This window comes from Macaca mulatta, chromosome 10 (assembly GCF_049350105.2).
Source record: "Macaca mulatta isolate MMU2019108-1 chromosome 10, T2T-MMU8v2.0, whole genome shotgun sequence".
NCBI lineage: Eukaryota > Metazoa > Chordata > Mammalia > Primates > Cercopithecidae > Macaca > Macaca mulatta.
The window spans coordinates 17,032,129-17,045,849 of NC_133415.1; the positions used below are offsets into that span (position 1 = coordinate 17,032,129).

Sequence of the window (13,721 nt, forward strand, 5' to 3'; positions counted from 1 at the left end):
CCAGCCTGAGTCTTACAGTAAACATAATATGGATTAGAGCCACAGACATTCCATGAAGCACATATCCCTCAGCAAGTAATAAACATTTGTTATTCTATGCCCCATAGATAACAGGGATCTTTTGTTAGTAGGCTATGGCATAGCCTGTCCTGACTGATACAAACAACTTCCCATCACCTCTACTGTGACCACACTAGTGAAAGCCTCCCACATCTTCTGGTAGTATTGCCACATTCTCCCTATTTCTACCTTTTCCTGCTATAGTTTATTCTCAACCCCATGGCTGAAGGGATCCTTTAAAATCATAAATTGGATGTCACTTCTTTACTCAAAATCTTCCAATGGCTTCTCTTCTTATTCAGAGTAAAGAACAACATCCTTATACAACTGTTTACAAGGCCCTATGTGACACTGCCACTCTCACACCCAGCGCCACCAGTTTTGAGATCTCAGATTCCACTCCTGTCCTCACATCCAATGAACTTTAGTCACAATATTCTCCTTGCTGTTCCCCAGCCATGCCAAGTATGACCATGTGATCATGCCCTAAACCTTTGCACTTTCTGTTCCCTTGCCTAATTGCTTTTCCCTCAGCTACATCCATGGCTTTTCTATTATCTTCTTCTGGTCTGTGCTGTGTTCCTGAGTCTTACCATTTACCTTCAAGTACTCCTTCTCCTGCTACCATTTTAAATTTTTCTCCATAATTTATATTATCATCTGACATACTATACATTTACTTTACATTTACCATCCATTTCCTCCATCTAAAATGTAAGTGACATGAGGGCAAAACCTTGTTTTGTTAAAAGCTACATTACCTAGTGTTTTGACTTGTATCTAGCACATGGGTCAATAAATATTTGCTGAATGAATGAATGAAACAGTGAACTTTTTATAACCAGAAAGAATACAAAAAATTAAAAAAGGACATAGAAGAATGCATTTCTTTTAAAAAGCAACTTAGTGGTGATGGAGACAGATATTCACACACAAACACATCTCAAATTTTAAGTTCACGTTAATGAATGCCGTGATGTGAGTGGCATCTCTGATATATTAAGCTTCTCACTATGAATTCAATTGGCACCCTGTATAGTTGGCACATTTACTCATTTCTCACTTAAAAATAAAATTCTTTTTAAAAATTCTGTCCCTGTTCTACTGATAACAATAAAAATCAAGAAAAAGCTGAAATAAAAATTACCATATTTTATATTTCTGTGACACTTTATGGTTTCCAAAGATCTTTCATATTTTTTGTCTTTTAGCAACTTTATTGGGAAACTTGGGTCCTCACCATTTATAGATGGAGAAACACAGGCTTAGAAAGGTGACATGACTTGCCCAGAGTCATAACAGAATAGAAGTAGCAATGCTAGAATTCTAACTGATTCGAATTCTAATCCTGACACCAGGGCCAATAATCTTTTTTAAATTCTCCAAGTTATCTCACTCTACTTAAGGCAGGATGAAGTAAAATCATATAAGTGAAAATTCTTTGCCAATGATAAAAGATAAGGCAAATGCTTTTATTATTATTTTTATGACTGCTGTGCTACCATTCACATGGCATATTTTGAAAACTGTGACCTCATCTGGAAATGAAGAGTTTGGACAAAAGCATCTCCTAGAGTCTTTTTCAGTGTGAATAGTCAATGATTTATTTTCCTTTAAGATCCTCTGGCATTACTAAATGGGCCTGGACAAGTCTTTCCAGAAAGGATCAAAGAAAGGGCTGTCAGAGAAAAGAGACAAACAAGAGAAAGTTCAGCACCTCAGAAAAAAAGTAATTATTTCAGAGTAGGAAAAGCCAGCTAACAAAAACACCATGCTCAAGGATTTCAAATGAAAGTGTCTTTTCAACCATAGCTTTAATGGAAACCGCTAATGAATCAAAGCACCTGGTAAGAAATAAATAACAACCTCAAAGGCGGTTGAAGTTAAAGGGGAATGCAGAGGCTGATCTAAGAGAGTCAAACAGGACACAGAAGGTTGGCTTTATTGCGCTATGAGGAGTAAGTAGGCACATAGTAGGCATCCCATAAGCGCTGACTGAATGAGTGAATAAATCATGAACACAACATGTTTTATTCACTCAGTCATCCAGTGCTTATGGGATGCCTACTATGTGCCAGGCATCATGCTCAGAGAAAGTTCACTTTCCAGTTGTGTTAGGAAGTAAGGAAGCCCAGGAAACAAGATAGTCAAGATTTTGTGATATCTCAGTGGCTTAAAGATTCACTTCTTCCTTAAATATTAAAGAACTGGAAAGAGCTACATGGGTGGCTGGATACCTGGGTAAATTGAAAAAGAGCATTTGGTGGTGGGGGTATACCCTGTCTTGGGTTACTAGGACTGTGGTTATGAAATACCACAATGAGTGGTTTAAACAACAAGTTTATTGTTTCAGTTCTGGAGACTAAAACTCCAAAATCAAAGTGTCAGCAGGGTGGGTTCCTTCTGAATGTGTGAAGGAAGTAGCTGTTTCAGGCTTTTCTCCTTGTTGGCTGATGTGATGGTTAATATTGAGTGTCAACTATTACAAGGATGCAAGCTATTGCTCCTGGGTGAGTTTGTGAGAGTGTGACAAAGGAGATTAACATTTGAGTTTGTGGATTGGGAGAGGCAGACCCACCCTCAGTCTGGGTGGGCACCATCTAATCAGCTGCCAGCATAAAAGCAGGCATGGAAAAAGCAGACTTGCTGAGTCTCTGGTCTCCATCTTTCTCCCATGTTGGATGCTCCCTGCCCTTGAACATCAGACTCCAGGTTCTTCAGCTTTTGGACTCTTGGACCTATACCAGTGGTTTGCCAGGGGTTCTTGGGCCTTCAGCCACAGACTAAAGGCTGCACGATCAGCTTCCCTACTTTTGAGGTCTGGCGATTTGAACTGGTTTCCTGGCTCCTCAGCTTGCAGATGGACTATTGTGGAACTTCACCTTGTGATCACGTGAGTCAATACTCCTAATAAGCTCCTCTTCAAATATACATCTATCCTATTAGTTCTGTCCCTTTAGAGAACCCTGACTCATACAACTGGCATCTCCCTGTATCTCTTCACATCATCTTCCCTCTGTGCATCTCTCCGTGTCCAATTTTCCCCTTTCTATAAGAACACCTGTCACACTGCATTAGCACCCACGCTGATGACCTCATTTTCACTTGGTTATTTCTGTCAAGACAGTATCTTCAAATAAAGTTACATTCACAGGTCCTGGGGGTTAGGATTTTAACACATGAATTTGGCTGAACATAGTTCAACCCATAATACATCCTTTCTCATGTACAACCAGCCACCTTTAGGGATGGCTTGGGTAGTTTAGTCCAGTTCAGCTAAAATGTAGTGAAAGGCTAGCAATACTAGGGTACTAGGCATATTTTGAGATGACTGAGACAAAGGTGCTGCCCTGAGCAGTCATTGCATTCATGTTGTCATCTTGTTTAGTGAGCTTCTCCCTAGAGGGCAGGATCTCTCCTAGGCATTAGGCATATGATTATGAATATGAGGTGATCCTAACTGTCCAAGAAATACATAGAAACAATTATTACAGAGTGTGAAAATGCATCTAACCCAGGTTGAGACTCCAGCAACAACATCGTTTTGGAGGTGACACCTGAGCTGAATCCTGAAGGATATGAATGGGAGTTAGCCAGAAGTGACAGAGGACAGAGGTGTTTGTCCTCCTTTTAATTAGTTGCCAGTGGCCTGGAGACCCAGGGAAGAGTTGATGCTGCGGTTCGAGTTTAAAGTCAGACACAGGAAGAATCCTCTCTTTCCGAAGGAGGTCTTTTTTCTCTTAAGGCTTATCCAACGGATTGGATGAAGCCCACCCACATTGTGGAGGCAATCTGCTTTGTTCAAAGTCTGCTGACTTAATCTCATCTAAAAAAAAGTACCTTCACAGTATGTTTACCAGGTATCTGAGTACTGTGACCTAGCCAAGTTGACACAAAAAATTAACCATCATGCTCTCTGTTCCCAGTGTGCTAGGGGATAGAGAGTGTTCTCACATGTTTGGATTTTACTCTCAAAATAAATAATGGTATATTCTGCCCCATTCCACTTGGTATCTGGTGGTCTTGTACATTAGCTCACAAATGCCCTGGGTGTTGCTGGGACACATCTGCACATGGCAGTTGGTCCTCTGGGGTGCGAAGACTCCAAGTATGCAGGATGTTGATTACTCACTCTTGGGAGATGGTCGGCAGATAAGGTCTCAAAACCCATGGTGATATCCCCCGTCCTGAGATTCTAAGATGCCTGATGTACAAGATCTGAAAGCAAAGGGTGATGCTGCTGTGGATGATGAGATTACACGGGGGAAGCATCCTCAGGCTGCAGTGCAGGGCTGGCTCTCCAATCCAGGACAGCTCCCAGACACTCCTGTGTTGTCCCTCACGGTACACCTGTCTCCCCACTGGCCTAGCACTTTCTTTACTCCATGCCAAGATTGAGATCATTCTTAAGAAACAAATCTCACATCCAATCCATCCAATTTTTCTTCATAACAGGCAATGCCACCTGGCATTAAATTGATGTGTTTGTCTGTCTCCTTCACTAGAAGATAAAGACTCTGAGGGCAGTTCTGTAACTGTTTTGTTTGCTGCAATTTTATAATAGCTAGATGAGTATCTGGAACAGGTTGTCACTCAGTGAATTATTGTGGAAGGGAGGGAAAAAGGGAAGAAGGGAAGAAGGAGGGGAGGGGAGGGGAGGGAAGGGAAGGGAAGAAGGAAGGAAGGAGGGAGGGAGGGAAAGGGGGAGGGGAAGGAGGTGGGGTAAGGGGGGGGGAGTTGGAGGAAGGGAGGAACAGAGGAAGAAAGGAAGGTAAAGAGGAAGGAAGGAAATAAGGAAAGGAGGGAACAATGATGCTGAGACCCAGGGCCCCTGCCCCCTGACCCTTTTCTTCCCAGTATTTTCCTCATGGCCACATCTCCCTGTTCTGACTCCCTGGCTCCTCAGCAAATGATCACAAACCTTAGTATCAGTAATTACTAATACTTGTCAGTTATTTCACATGAGCCCAGCACTATTCTAAATGCTTTAGAGTAAATCCTCATAGCAATCCTATGAGGCCAATGTTAGCATCCCTACTTTATAAAGAAACTGAGGCACAGAGAGATATGAAATTTGCAAGCTTACAGAACTGGTATGTGGCAAAACTTGGACTTGAGCTTAGGCAGTCTGGATGCAATGTCTGCTCTTTTAATTACTGCATTATTCACACACACACACACACACACACACACACACACACACACACCCTACAAAGTCACTTGTTTTTTCCTCCTTTCAAAGTAAAGCAGGTCCAGCTTCTCGGAGACATTCCTTTATGCCGAGTTACCCCAAGTCCACACAGATTGATGCAAGAACTTGCTACTGCTCTGAAAACCCAAAATATAAAGCCTCCATGGTTGCTGGGCAGTCTGTATTGCCTAGTCTACCACTGCTGGAAACAGGAATCCACCCATATAATTATACTATAAACTGTACTGATGTTGTGGAAGGATCTTAGAACTCTCGGTTCTTTTAGTATTTCATAGTTAAAACACATATTTCGGTCTTGTCTCACAATAATATTCATTTTTTAAAAATGTTCATTCCTATTCGGTGCCCTGTATTTGAAAAGCTATAAATATACTTAATAGGAATATTTTTTAACTTTTATGTATTATTCACAGTGTCTAAACCATGACTGAGTACATGGGATATATGCTAATAAATAATTGTACTGTGACCCATTAGGATATTTCTGTCAATTCAGTTCATAAGCCTGTTCGAAAGTAAATATATTTATGCTAGATCCCTGAATCAACTAACCTATTTATTCTCTGTACTGCCACTGAAATTATCCAATACTTCCCATTTTATTCAAAAACCAAATCATGAATTCCTTAACACAACATTCCAGTCCTCCTAATCTGGCCCACCTTAGTCTCCCCGCCACATATTTCGTCAGTTTCACAAATTTTCCTGAGACGTCCTGTATCTTCACAATCTTGTCCTTCTGCTCGGAGTAGAGCCTTTTCCTAGAATGACCATCTCTAATTTTTTTCTCAGCCTCAGTAACACCTACTTATCCTTCAAAACCCAGTTCAGAAATCCCTTTCTCCATACAGTATTTATTGGAAACCCTAAAGCTAGTTCTTCCACTCTGCGTACCCATAATTCTAGTACGTAATGTAATGACAGTACATATTATAATGTATTAGTTCTTAAAAAAAGAAACATATTCATTCCTGTATCATGAATATCTAAACCAGTACCTGGTATGAGCTATGTATTTATGAAGTTTATTTTTTTGAATGATTGCAGAGCTCCAATCTTCTCAAAAAAAAAAAAAAAAAAAAAAAAACAAGCTGGTAAAGAATGGCACATAAAATATCCTAACAGCATGCTCAGTAATCAGAAGCAATCTGGATGCTTTAGATATGTAGCCATCTAATGCCGTGAACTACTGACTGAAAACCAAGCACAAAACATGCCAGATACACTGAGCAGATTTTAAATTGTAAAAACCTGAAAAGGAAATGCTCAAACCCCCTGGCTTCTACTGAATTAGAGTATAAGACCCAAAATGTATTCTATTGCAAGCTAAAATAAGTCCTTTTAAAATGTAGATTTTTTACAGGATCTTTTTAAATGGCTGTTTTTCTTGATAATAGAAGTGGTTCCCACAATTTGCACAAAATTGAAAAATATATTAATTTATTTAAAAAATTAAGACAATACATTCTACATTCTTTAAAATAATGGCTATGAATATTTTGGTGTATTTCTCCGGTCTTTTTATTTCCTATTGGTATGACAGAATTCAATGAAAAGTGTTTACCAGTCTAATCCCTTCACTTAATAATATATTTTGAGCTATTTTCCGGGCCATTAAATATTACTTGAAAACATGATTTTTTATGACAGAATACTATCTGCTCACATTTATTTAGCAGTATTCTACTTGCTGCATATTTAGATGGTGTCCTTGTTGTTCTCTTGCTTCTATAAATAATGTTGCGATGTACATGCTTGAACATAAAGCTTTCTCCAACATTAGCTTGCATGACATAGCAGGATAAGGTCTTCAAGGTTATAACTCTCCTGCCCAAAGATTATGTGGGTATAAATTTATGGACTGTGTGTATTCTCCAGACTCAGTTGGGAGGAGCTTAGACCTACGGACAAGGATGAACCTGATCATTGGCTATTTTCAGACCTGTCTGACCAAAGGGTAGCCCTCAGGATGTATGTGACAGGGACCCTTGGTCCTGAGAAGAGCTTTGGTCCTAGAAGAATATCATTTCCTAGAGAAAATGCCACCTGGTTACACAGAAGCTTTACCCTCTGATATAGTTTGAATCTGTGTCCCCACCCAATTCTCATGTTGAAATGTAATCTCTAATGCTGGAGGGGGGGCCTTGTGGAGGTTATTGGATCATGGGGGTGGTTTCTAATAGTTTAGCACCATCCCCCTTGCTCTCTTCTCCTAGTAGAGTTCTCACGAGATCTGGCTGTTTAAAAGTGTGTAGCACCTCCCCCTTCTCTCTCTTCCTTCTGCTCTGGCCATGTAAGATGTGCCTGTTTTGATACCAGTACCATGCTGTTTTGGTTACTCATCACTGGCCATCAGAGAAATGCAAATCAAAACCACAATGAGATACCATCTCACACCAGTTAGAATGGTGATCATTAAAAAGTCAGGAAACAATAGGTGCTGGAGAGGATGTGGAGAAATAGGAACACTTTTACACTGTTGGTGGGACTGTAAACTAGTTCAACCATTGTGGAAGACAGTGTGGCGATTCCTCAAGGATCTAGAACTAGAAATACCATTTGACCCAGCCATCCCATTACTGGGTGTATACCCAAAGGATTATAAATCATGCTGCTATAAAGACACATGCACACGTATGTTTATTGCGGTACTATTCACAATAGCAAAGACTTGGAACCAACCCAAATGTCCATCAATGATAGACTGGATTAAGAAAATGTGGCACCGCGGCATCCAGGACGGCAGGTGGGCTGGCCACCCGGGACAGGAAGGCACAGAGCATGGCGAATGATGAATTTCCGTCAGCGGATGGGATGGATTGGTGTGGGATTGTATCTGTTAGCAAGTGCGGCAGCATTTTACTATGTTTTTGAAATCAATGAGACTTACAATAGGCTGGCCTTGGAACACATTCAACAGCACCCTGAGGAGCCCCCTGAAGGAACCACATGGACACACTCCTTGAAAGCTTGATTACTCTCCTTGCCTTTTTGGTTGTGGACAATTATTTTTCTGGTACCTTACTTACAGATGTTTTTGTTCCTATACTCTTGTACAAGAGCTGATCCCAAAACAGTGGGCTACTGTATCATCCCTATATGCTTGGCAGTTATTTGCAATCGCCACCAGGCATTTGTCAAGGCTTCTAATCAGATCAGCAGACTACAACTGATTGACACATAAAATCAGTCACCGTTTTTTCCCTACGATTACAAAACTGGCAGTCCTATATGGAGTCTGATCACAAGACTGCAGTTTCTTCACAGATCTCAGGAAGTTGTGGTGGGGCAGAGGCTTTTTAAAAACATGTGATCAGGGGGCTATCTTTATCTGAATAATAATGAATTTTTAGGTAAAACCTGAGATAGAGTACTACAAAATCATGTTGATGACTTCAGATTTTGGAAGTTAAATCGTGTCTGTTATTTGCATTCTTTAGAAACTTGACTGAGTACCTGAATTCATATTTCTATTCTACTGTGCAACATAGTGATGATTCAGAAATTTTTCCTTTGGGGAAAAAAAATGAATATGAACATTTCCATTGTGTTAAGTGTAAAAAGGTCCAGACATGATCATAAAATTTAAATTTTATACAAAAAAAAAAAGAAAGAAAATGTGGCACACATATACCATGGAATACTATGCAGCCATAAAAAAGGATGAGCTCATGTCCTTTGTAGGGACATGGATGAAGCTGGAAACCATCATTCTCAGCAAACTATCGCAAAGATGAAAAACCAAGCACCGCATGTTCTCACTCATAGGTGGGAACTGAACAATGAGAACACTTGGACACAGGAAGGGAAACATCACACACTGGGGCCTGTTGTGGGGTGGGGGGAGGGGGAAGGGATAGCATTAGGAGATATACCTAATGTAAATGACGAGTTAATAGGTGCAGCACACCAACATGGCACATGTATACATATGTAACAAACCTGCATGTTGTGCACACGTACCCTGGAACTTAAAGTATAATAAAAAAAGAAAGAGAAGACAAACACTAAAAAAAATAATAATAATAAAAGATGTGCCTGTTTCCCTCTTTTCCCTTCTGCCATAATGATAAGTTTCCCGAGGTCTCCCCAGAAGCCAAGCAGATGCTGCTTGGGAAAGCAGCAAAAGTAACTCAGAGCCCTATACCCAAGGGGAACACTCACTCAAGCCCAGGCAAAGATGGGATTCATGTCCCAAAAGTCTGATCCAAGGGCAACCTGGTCAATTCAATGTGATAAACAGCAAGCCACTGGCTTTTGATTCTCCTACATCCCCACATTCTAATCCTGGCATTGCCTGTTGCCAGCTCTTTGATCTTGGGCAAGTATCTCACTACTCAATGTCTCAACCTTCTCGTTTTAAGACAGAGCAAACAATATCTGCCTTGACTTATACATGTAGGATTAGAAGTGCTTTATCAAATAGAACAGTGTTGTGGCACATAGTGCATAGTCTGCAAATCACAGTGGCAAGAATAGAAGCAAGAAAAGAGCAAGAGAAGAAGGAGAACTGTATTACATCAGGTATGCTGGGAAACAAACTCTGGGACAGATATGCATCTGCAGAAGATTTCTTGAAGAATGATCTCAGGAGCAACACCTCTGAGAAGTTGAACTGCCTGATATTGCAACAGAGACCTTGGGATAGCCCTTCAGAGTCAGGTTGAATTGAGGCCAGGGAGCCAGGCTCAGCTCCCAAGCAATGACAGGGAGCTACAACCCCAGGTGAGGCAGCTGCCCTCAGCCAACTCCTCCAACATCAGGAAGAATGAGTACGTTGGCCCCAAAGAGGGGAGCTAGTTGTGAAACCACTGTGTTCCTTGCAAGAAGAAAATCTGCCACTGATGAAACACTTCTACTGTGTTCCAGACACATCATCACAAAGAAATAAAATACTTTCTGAATTTCTTCTGTTCCAGCCACAGTTCCAAGTTAAAATGTTAACTCATTCACTCCTTAAAACAGTCCTATAAAATAGGTGCAGAAGTCTCATTGCTGAGGACACTCAGAAATATTAAAAGATTGACCTTATGTCACCCAGCAGTGCATGTCAGAGGCAGGATTTGAACCCAGATGGTCTAACTCCAGGGTGTGTAGGACAATAAAAAATAATCTCTGCTCTGGAGGCACTCCCTGTTTTACCTGATGTGAGACAGAGTCTTGTTACAGGACGTGTATTCATTTTCTAGTGCTCCCATAACAAATTACTACAGATTTACCAGCTTGAGACCACGCCCACTTATCTCACAGTTCTGTAGGCCAAGTCTGGTACAGTGTGACTCAGCTGGGGTTTCTGCTTGGAGTCTCACAATGCTGAAGCAAAGGTGTCAGAAAGGCTTTGTTCTTTCCTGGAACCTCTGGGGAATGAATCCACTTCCAAGCTCCATCAGGTGACTGGCTGAAGTCAGTTCCCTGTGCTTATCAAATCGACGTCTCTACATTCTAGCAGGCTAGCGTCTGAGTGGCAGTCTTTGCACCTACAAGGCACTCACATTTCTTCTCACGCTTTCCAATTGTTCCTCCCTCCAGCAACAGCAGGTGAGTCCCTCTTGTGCTTCGAAGCTTTCTGAATTCTCTTCTTGTCTCATATTTCTTACCCCAATGCTTTCTCTGCTTTTAAGAGCTCATGTGATAAGATGAGACCCACTCATAATTCAGGATAATATCTTAAGTTCCATAAACTCAGTTGCAATTGCAAAAGTCCCTTTTGTCATGTACTATAACATATTCATAGGTTCCAAGGAGGAAGGTGTGGACATCTTTAGGGAACCATCCTTACAACCATGGGCAGCTCAAGGCAAGAGGCACTCCCGTTGTGTCATCATAGTGAATGGTGACTCTAAGTTTTGTCTTTAATGCAGGCAGATCCACCCCCTCATCCATATAACCAGCACCCAATAATGATAGGGGTGGGTACCACAATTCCACTATAGCTGTTAATTTGTATCTCCCCCCACCCTTTAATATCTACTCTCTACTTTATACTTGAAATCCTCTGGATTTTGATCTTCCTGTTTTTATCTCCCCTTTCTAACTCTGTCCTTGTCCCTTGGGCTCATTGAAGAACGGGGCTTCCCTGGTTTTCCCCCACGTCACCCAGCACAACAAGACTGCCTCTGTGGTTGGTCACGGAACTTCTCCACTTGCCTGACCTCCCCTGTACTTCTCCAAGACCCACACTGCCCAGCGTCTGCCTACTTCTCCAGCTCCTTCTTGCTCTGCCACTAATTCCCCTGCAGGAAAGAGACCATCTTATTCATATCTATAGCCACAGATTCTAAAACAGCGGCAGCATAGGGTAAGCAATCAATACAAACTTGTTGAATTTTGAAAGGAAAGAAGATGAATGAATGGATACGTGGATGGATGGTTGGACAGGATGGATGGATGGATGGGCGGATGGGTCGATGCGTGGGTGGATGAATAAGTGAACTGAGTGAACAAAAGAGCTCAATTAGTTATTAGCATTGCCCTTTCCTTAGTGTGATGATTCATGAGTCAGGCCAACAGGGTGAAACCCAAATGTATTTTCCTTTATAGTTTATTTATTAAACAAATATTTGCTGAGTGCCTACTATAAATTAGGTTCTATAATAGGTTCTTCTGGTGATAAATAAGACATGCTCCTTGACCTGAGAGAAGTTTGTTTTCCATCAGGGAGTGGAGTGTGGCTATGTACACAGTTGTTTCAGTTTCTCTGCCTCATGTCTTTGGAGCCATCCCTTCCTTACCTACACTATCTTTATTTCTACCATTCTGCCTCTCCTTCCTAAATAACTCCCAGCCCCTCAATCTGTGCCAATCATTCTGGAAAGAAAGAAGTTTCCCTAGGGTTATGCTTTAGAAACTGTGTATTAGGAAGGTTTGGGGAGCTGGCTAAACGTCTTTGTTGACAAGAAAGATAACACAATTTTTATTTTATTTTATTTATTATTATAAGTTCTAGGGTACATGTGCACAACGTGCAGGTTTGTTACATATGTATACTTGTGCCATGTTGGTGTGTTGCACTCATCAACTCATCAGTGCCCATCAACTCGTCATTAACATAATTTTAAAGAATTTTGTCATTTTGGTCGTATAGTGGTTACTCTTTAGGTCATTTGCACTTGACTCCCATTCTTTCTGGCATAGATAGCCCAATTTGGGTGCTGGTTCCACAATCAGAACCAATGAGAGAGACACCATATCTGTGGCCAAATAAGATGACTGTGAGCTTTGGGGCCAGAGTGGCTGGGGTTTTGTTATTGTTTCTTTTCTTTCTACTGAGGCAAAATTCAAATAACAAAAATTTAACCATTTTCAAGTGAAGAATACAGTGGCATTTAGTATAATTCACAATGTTGTGTAACCTCCACCTCTATCTCGTTCTAAAACATTTTAATTTCCCTAAAGGAAACCTGATATCCCTTAAGCAGTCACTACCATGGCCTGTCTCCAAAGCCTCTGACAACCACCAGTTTGCTTTCTGTCTCTGTGGCTCTTCCTACATTGGATCGCTCATAAAAATAAGAGTCTGTATTAGTCAGTTTTGTGTTGCTAGAAAGGAATACCTCAGGCTGGGCAATTTATAAAGAAAATGAGCTTACTTAGTTCACGCTTCTGCAGGCTGTGCAAGAAGCATGGTGCCAGCATCTGCTTCTGGTAAGACCTCAGGAAGATTTTACTCATGGCAGAAGGTGAAGAGGGAGACTGCATATCACATGGCTAGAGTAGGAACAGGAGAGAGAAGATGAGATGCCAGGCCCTCTCCTTTTTTTTTTTTTTTTTTTAATTCTGAGACTGGGTCTCACTCTGTAGCCCAGGCTGGAGCACAGTGGTGCAATCATGGCTCACTGCAACCTCAACCTTCCGGGTTCAAGTGATCCTCCCATCTCAGCCTCCTCGGTAGCTGCTGCACGCCACCATGCCCAGCTAATCATTTTCTGATTTTTTGTAGAGGTGAGGTCTCACTATGTGACCCAGGCTGGTCTCAAACTCCTGGACTCAAGTGATTAAGACTCCAGCCTTAGCCTCCCAAAGTGCTGGGGATACAGGCATGAGCCATGCTTCCCCGCCTCCAGGCCCTTTGTATTGACTATAATACCAACCAACTGTCATGGGAACTAATAAAATGAGAACTTGTTAATTGCCATGGGGAGGGCACCAAGCCATTCATGAGGGAAGTGCCCCCATGACCCAAATGCCTCCCACTAGGCCCTACTTCAAACATTGGGGATCACATTTCAACATGGGATTTGTAGGGGACAAATTTCCAAACCATATCAGTCATATGACATGTGGCATTTTATTTCTGTGTTTTTTCTCTTAGCATAATATTTTGAGGTGCATACATACACATTGTAGCATGTATCAGTACCTCATTCCTTTTCATGGCTGAATAATATTCCACTGTATGGATATACCACAATTTATTTATACATTGATAGATGTTTGGGTTATTTCTACC

The 13,721-nt window shown here is 41.3% G+C and overlaps 1 pseudogene across 1 annotated transcript; it reads left to right on the plus strand.

Annotated features, from left to right (window-relative positions):
* The first annotated feature begins 8,029 nt into the window (after positions 1-8,029).
* LOC114670589 (lysosomal enzyme trafficking factor-like) lies at positions 8,030-8,890 on the plus strand (annotated as a pseudogene). The gene has a single exon (XR_003720283.2). The product of XR_003720283.2 is annotated as a lysosomal enzyme trafficking factor-like (transcript).
* Positions 8,891-13,721: the final 4,831 nt, after the last annotated feature.